The following is an 8,386-nucleotide window of genomic DNA, read 5'->3' as shown; positions in this document are numbered from 1 at the left end:
TAACGGTCCCATACACAAACACAATGATAATTCGATAATATTGGCTTTGGAAAATATAAAAACAAAAAAAAAAATTTTAATTTGTAGTAGAATTCGAGCGTAGCGTTAAACAACATTTTTAGTAAGTATTTAATGAATCTCCTTCACATAGGCGCAATTAGGGTGTGCTATAACACCCCCAGTTAAAAAATTTTATAATTGAAAAATTGTATGAAAAAATAGTGTTTTTCTTATTTCATATAGTTATTTTTATTTGATGATTTTATCAGAAAGATGAATTGTTCATGATTATTAGTTAATTAAATCGTCAGAATTACTTGAAAAATATTCCACTATCGCAAAATTATACCAGTATAAATATTATATGTTGTATATTGTATAATATTTTTTTAATTTGTTTATTTCTTAGTGCTGTATGACCTAAATAAAACAATATAATGAAATAAATAGGTATGTTACATTTTAGGCTTGTTAATATTTATAAATTAAATTATTAGTGTATGTGTTGTTATGATACATTTAATGATTTAATTGAGATAAGGTACTTGGGGAGAGGGAGTGTTGACGTAGTTCCTCACGGGTTAGTGCGAGCTATGTAATTTCAACACCCCCAATATTTGGGCTCTAATTGCGCCTATGCTCCTCCAATATTTTGTTTTTTATGGGCCCATTGTAAATTTTTTGCTGGAGGCCCAATTATGAGCCAGGCCGACACTGTATTTATTCCAAATGAATATATATTAAAGAATTGTAGTTGGTTAGATCCAAAAATATATGAATACATTAAATAACTTGAAGAATGTTCTATGGATATCTTGATAACTGTAACAAAGTTATCTGATGTTAATAAAGATTCTGTATTACTTGAATTGAAAAAATTACCTCTTATTATTCTAATATTATTCCAAAATACATGGCATAATGAACGGTAATGATGGTGAAGGTTTTATTATAGATGAAGTAATGACATCTGATTCAGAATATGAACTTGACCTGATAAATTGTAATTCCTGTTAGAAATGTATAGCATGTGCTTTTAAAATCGTTACCCAATTATCTTGTCATTTTGGTATATACAAAAGTTTGTATCAAGTTTTTAAATACATAATGCTATTGCCATCAACTCAAGTCACTTGTGAAAAAGTATTTCCTAAGCTTAAAGTAATGAAAACAAAATTAAGATCGTCATTCGATCAGCAACATTTAGAACCATTAATGTTTGTGGCTATAGAAAAATATATTACTTTTAATGCAGATAAAATAAAACTTATAGATGACATAGCAAGATCGTCAAAAGAAATGACAAGACTTTTAATATAATATATTCAATTTATTTATTTTATAATGCATAGTTTTTTTTTTTTATAAAAGTTGAATACTTACCTGTAAATTTAGATTAAGAGAATTTTTAACTTTATTTTTTTATTTAAAATGACAAATATAGAATCTATATATATTACATTTTACATATTTAAAATTTATTTAATTTAAATATAATAAATAAATTTTGTAGTATGGGGGTTGGGACCCTTTCAAATAAAATCCTCCCTGGGTCCTTTAGAACCAGACCGACACTGAGTAGACATAAAAAAACATACATCATATTTATAATTATTTTTATTACACATAATTTTTCAGTTAATTTAAATTTAATTACTTTAGTTTTCATTTTTTTTTTTAAATATTCTTAAAATGTAATTTTTATTGACTTAATGCGATGGTTGATGTTATACTTGAGACATAAGTTTTTGAACATCGTATAAAGATAAGATTATCTATTATATAATAAAAAAATATATGAAGAAAAAAAAATAATAATTCAAAAATATTGTAATAATGCACTCATGTCACGTATTGACGTAGGTTATGTGTTAGGGCTGCCGCGAACCCCTAGAAGACCGCCGACCACAGGTTAAAAACCGCTGCTCTAAGACTAGAAAGTTTTGAAAGAAAAAAAAATAATTATATTTATAGTTAATGATTTTTGCGAATGCATTTGTGACTCATAATAATAACATAGGCACTATTTAGATACGGACCAACGGTTTAGCGATTATTTAGTTTTATAATCTCTGGTTTTAATAGAAATACGTACATTGGTGACGTTATTGGAATTTGAAAATATGCTTGATATATAATACTTAGCTACACATATAAAACGTCAATATGATATGTAGTTATTCTATGATTTATAAGTACAAATATATATATATAATAAGTGTATTATTGATAGGTATGTATGTGTGAAGTGTTGGTATCCCTATGATAAGGCGTTAAAACGTTATCCGGGAAACGATTTCAATTATTGTAATATCACTAATATTTTGTTTTATTCATATCCTCAAAGATATGGTTTTAATTTGTAAAATTCACCGTTTGTCGTATTCACCAAATATTTTTAATAATTTTTTTGCGAAATGTGTTGTGCAGTGATTAAAATTCATCGTTATAAATTATTATCTTTCATGATTTTTTCTATACTTATAGATATTTTTATTAATACTAAAATATAATAATATGATACATTTTAATAATATGCTGTAGATACCTAATTATTTTTTCACTAAACAAAAATTAAACTTTTATTAAATGATTAATAATCAAAACCAATAGAAACTTATTATCCTGTTACTAATTAACGGTAAACTCAGTGTCAGAGTTTTGTAACTAATAATTATTGTACTTTAAACCATAAGAACAATTATATTATCTAGTGAAATAATATGGACGACATAGGTACCTGTGACCAGGATTATGTAAAAATCTACGTCTATGGAACTACAAAACATATTATGGGTAGGTACTGTAGTAGGTATTACAGTAATTGTATAAATTTCAATACATATATTGTTAAGGTTGTCCGTCACATTATATCCATATTTTTGTGAATCTACTACAACACAAATTATTGTGCTTATTTCTGGATTTAATATTTTGTTATTACCATACAACATGTATACACATGTCATCTATTATCTACAATAAGAGGTTTTAGGTACCTATTTAACATTAACCACTTTTCGAGAGTTTAAGTGTTAAGTGAGTTAAAAATACGATAGGCTATCATCCCAGTCTTAAAACCCAAATTCCAAAGGGAATATACGAAAGTATAAGACAATTTTAGAAAAGAGATAATAACTTTTATTCTAAGGTAAATATTGAACATTATTGGTTGTAATTTGTAAGCATTGGAATAAAGATTTTTGAAAAATTATATTTTACTACATTTTGATAGAAATGGCCACATTAATCACTTATAGTCAAATTTTTATTTTCATCTTTTAATCGAATGAAAAAATAAACTTTTGAAGTTTTCATTTTTATAAAATAATAAAATAGCAAATTCTTGGTAAAAATTTATGGACATTTCAAAGTTTCGCAATTGGTAATGGAATAATCAGTTTCATAATTATAGCAATTGTAAATGAGTAAGAGAGGATAAGCGTAAATCTGGTAGCTTTATTAGCTTAAATAAATAATAATATTGAAATTAATATAAATAAGTATAAATGAGATAATCTTTTATCTTATACAGAAGTTTTTATACGGTTGCACTAAATATACTATCACAGTAATGAATGATGGTTGTAACATTGTTGTTGAAAAGGTTAAGTATCTAGTTTATATTAATTTATTAATTAGCTATTAAACTACATGATATACATATCCAATGTATGCTTAAAATCTTACATTAGCAAATAGCTATTTTTATGAAACCAATTATTTGATATTCCATTGTAATATTATAAAATCTTCATTACAACTTGGTAAATAATTTAAAAAAATAACATTTTATTTTATTATGGTTGAATAATTTTTCATAGTTTTTTCTTATGAAAACTTTAAAGGTCCAATCTATTTTTTAATTCTTAATCAATTGTTTTTTATAATATTTTTTGATTAATATTACTTATATTGCAATCTAACCATAGGTAATAGCGTCTTGTAACTATTATAATAAGAGATAACATTTTATCAAAATACTATAAATATGTTTTATACTTTATCTTTCTGTTAACTAAAATAAAATCATGAAAATAAAATGTTTAAACGTTAGTTTTCCAAAAAATAAAACCATAAAATTGCCATCTTCAAATTGTTTGAAAGTAATGAAATAATATCTTTTAATTTTTTACCAAAGTATAATAATGTAATTAAAATACAGATATTTTTAGTTCTTATAACAAGTGAGTAATATTAATAAAGTCTGAGATGTAGGGACGGGTGACTGATACAGATCGTTCATTATGATAAATATGAAATCAATATACGATTGGTTTCAAAAAACAATTCTGAATGGAGGTCAGGCGAATAAGCTTCTCTATCTAAGGATATACAAATATGCACTAATACTTTTGTAATCCGATTGGTAAAACAGACTAAGACCAGTCCAGCATATAATCTAGATAATATTTTTTTTTTTTATGCTGTTGAACAGACGACGATCCCAGAACTATTTACTACAATATTTTAGGGGCTACCGCCATAATTTTTTGTGACAAAAATATGTATAAATACAAAAGATCTCCTTCACAGGACACACATTTAATGATCCAGTCAGCTTCTTTACATGCCGCAGTCTCATAGCCATATCCATGACACCAATAACCAGAGGTGTTATTTGGAATAAAATGATGGAGTAAGCATCTTGAATATTTTTAATTCAATTTTATTCTAATAAAGCGAGAGAGTATTCGGTGAATATATAAGTCCAAGTTAACTTAAGTTAAATCATTAATACATTTTTATATTTATACTAGCTGACCCGGCAAACGTTGTTCTGCTATATAAATTATCAAATAAATCCTGAAAGTGTGCTGTTATTGTGTTTCGCAGTTCTGTTCTAGACATTTTTGTGGTCCAATTTTGGATGCAGCTATATCGAGTCGGTTACCTCAAGTAAGATGACAGAGGACAGAACTTATTCGCCGTTCAGGATAGATACCATTTTACAACAATTGTAAAATGGTATCTAAAATAGTAAAATGGTAAAATGGTAGCTGCATTCAAAATCAGACCACAAAAATTCCAAAACTGCAATTATTGCTGTCTGGTTGATGAAAAATATGCGCTGGTCATTTTCAAAATGGATGGCTAAATGCATAAATACGTATCTTGTTCATAAATTGGGAAATCAAAGATACACCAGAGAGCTTCGTTGGAACTAATATCTCGGCCAATTTGGTAATAAATTATTTCGTCGTTGGCATTCAATCGAGAAACATTCACATCGGTATTCTAAATTTGAAACACAACCATATTGCTGCCTTTATTCACATACTTCCAAATTTATTCAATTAACTTCACCAAATTACAGAACTCAACATTAATATGAGCATTGAATGTTTTGTTCAGTATAGACGAATATGGTACTCAACGATTGTCTATGAGAATGTCTGCGTACGTCCTTGTAAAAAATACTATAAAAATACTATTAGGAAATCAAAAACCATCAAAGCCTCGGAAATTGATTGATAATTTGAATAACAGACTTGGAAATCGAACTGGAAATGCTGAAATTTTAAGAATTGGAACATGGAATATCAGAACCTTGTATAAACCAGGTTCTTTACAATACGTATTAAAGGAAATTAGCCGATACAATGTTGATATAATGGGATTGCAGGAAATTAAATGGCCAGGATCGGGCAATCTCAAATCTAGAAATATGACAGTGTTCTTTAGTGGAAAGAATAATGGAAAACACGAGAATGGGATTGATTTTATAATTAAGACATCCTTGTCAAAATTAGTAAAGAAATTTGAACCGATCAATGACCGAATACGCTACACAGTATTAACTGGGAGAATATTTGATACAGTGATCATCAATTGTTATGCCTCAACGGGAACTGCAGATTGTGAACTTAAGGATCAATTTTACGATGACCTTGATAGAATACTTGAAAATATCCCCAGAGAAAGCATATCCACTGGTCAAACCCTAGCCACAACCAAAATCAAGAACACAGTTACCAAAAATCCTGCCTCAACTCATGGATTCAGCACCATGGGGAAAAAGGGTTAAGTACTTAATAACACCAATATTCCAGTTTCACCTAGTTTTCTAATAATTAACGAAAACCCGCCGATATTAAATACATCTCACTCTATTTTTACTTTCAATGACGTAACCGATAACATTACTATGCCCGATTCAAATATTATACTTAATGATAATCAAAGAAATGAACACACACCGGTTGTTAGCTTATCTACAGATAAAACGCCGTCGTCTCCATTTACCAACACTGATATAGATATGCCCACAAACAACTATAATTATAATAATCTATTTCATTTTTTTACACCAGACTATAATGGCCCCATAATTATACTCGCCGAGTGCATCGATCAAAATAAAAACATGGATAATTGGCATCCTATAAGCGCTGCAAAATTCTTCACCAAAATTTTATTGGTATCTCCAATATTAAACCAGCCGGTTCCAAAAAAATAAAAATAACTTTTAATTCCATCATCAACGGCAATTATTGCTTAAATTCTGATATTCCGCGCTCTAATGGGTTTAACGTAAATATTCCCAGCAGCCTCATATACTCGTACGGAATTATTAAACTAGATAATATTTCCTAAGAAGAATTTTTCGAGGATCATCGTTCACCTGTTACAATAGAGGCATTCAAACGCATCTCCATTCAGAAAGATGGAAAATCTTTCCAGACTCGCACAGTAGAACTGAAATTCATTGCACCTAAAATACCATCCATCATTTCTATCTACAATATGATATTCGAAGTTATGCCCAGCATCCGTTCCCCTGTCCAATGCAACCGTTGTTTAAGATTCGGATACACCCAAAAATACTGCCGTAGGGAAACTAGATGCAGCCATTGCGGTGAAACCAAACACTCATTAGATTCGTGCCCCTCCGAACAAGTCACTGACCCGATCTGTCTGTACTGCAAACTTCCTCACCTAGCCACGGACCATTCCTGTCGGGAGTGGTTATTCTAAAAGGATATTAAAAAAATCATGGTGACAGAAAATATATCCTACAAAGACGCGTTAATATTTAAGAAAAATAAATGTTACACACCAGCCTTTAAATACTCTGATATTGTAAACAGCCAGTCTCATATCTCTGAAAATATCGAAATTGACACTTTTCTCTAAAATGATCACTTTCCTAGTTTAAACAATTCCCACCATTTCTTCAATAAAAAAAAAAATGTGTATAATTCTAATCCATCCCAGGTGTACAATAAAAAAAATATTTCTTATCTGTTGATTTTTCTTATACCACTCCAAATGGGAGTTACTTAATTAATCCCAATTGCCAAATTAAGTCACCTGGTGAAAACGATAATGACTTTTCCTGGATACACACCCTATCCCTCAAATTATCCGAATCTATAAACGCACCTTCACTCTCCTCTCCTTTTTCTCCGTTCATATCTTCAGAACCTAATTGAGTCTTCACTAACTTCCCTCCTCGCCGTTCCAAATTTTGTTACAACCGATTAGATAATTTCCATTCTATCATCGATCTTATAACTCATAATAACTAAATTACCTAACATGTCCCAACATTTCAATAATAAACATCTCACTAATAACTACAATATACTGAAATGGAACGTTAGAAGTCTTGCAACCAGACTTCCTTCTTTACAGAATTTACTCACCGCTCACAAATATTCCATAGCCATTATATCGGAAACCTAGCTGCTTCCTTCACGTACTTTCAAATTACCAGACTTTAAAACCTTCAGAACCGATCGACCTGATGGATATGGTGGTGTAGCCATAGCCATCCATAATTCTTTTAAAACTAATCTTATTCCCATTAACGACATTACCAGAGATAGACTCTCTTATCACAATATCGACCACATCGGAGTAGAGGTTTTATGACCAGATTCTTCTAATCCTTTGAAATTATGGTCTTGTTATATTCCTAACAATATAAATGTTCCTATCTACCTCTGGGACACTATTTTCAACCTAGTTACGCGCAACTCTCTACTATGTGGAGACTTCAACGCCTTTCATCCCGCATGGGGATCAAACTCATTTTCACGTCGTGGAAATCATATATACAATATAATCGACTCCCTCGGCCTTTGTATCTTAAATGACGGCAGTCCAACCCACGTTGGGCGCTTAAACTCAACCGACTCAGCCTTGGACCTCTCCATTTGCTCTCCCGATCTTATTTGGAATCTATTATTGCGCACATTAAGTGATCCTCATGGCAGTGATCACATCCCGAACATAATAAAATTAAACTCAAGTTCTTCCACTACCCATTCTGACCCTAGCTAATATAAATCAATATACTATGATTTCAATAAAGCCGATTGGGCAGCCTTCTTCCTCCTAATTCAAAATTCATTTTCCGTCCTATCAGATTATATATCCT

At 29.9% G+C, this 8,386-nt stretch overlaps 1 pseudogene; it reads left to right on the top strand.

The window, feature by feature from the left end:
- The first annotated feature begins 6,747 nt into the window (after window positions 1-6,747).
- Window positions 6,748-7,488, top strand: LOC112692491 (annotated as a pseudogene).
- The last annotated feature ends 898 nt before the right edge of the window (window positions 7,489-8,386 follow it).

The sequence above is a fragment of the Sipha flava genome, unplaced genomic scaffold, assembly GCF_003268045.1.
Source record: "Sipha flava isolate LNK unplaced genomic scaffold, YSA_version1 74_pilon_pilon, whole genome shotgun sequence".
In the NCBI taxonomy this organism is placed as follows: Eukaryota; Metazoa; Arthropoda; class Insecta; order Hemiptera; family Aphididae; genus Sipha; species Sipha flava.
The sequence above is the reverse complement of the archived record's forward strand: the minus strand, read 5'-3'. Positions and strand labels throughout refer to the sequence as shown.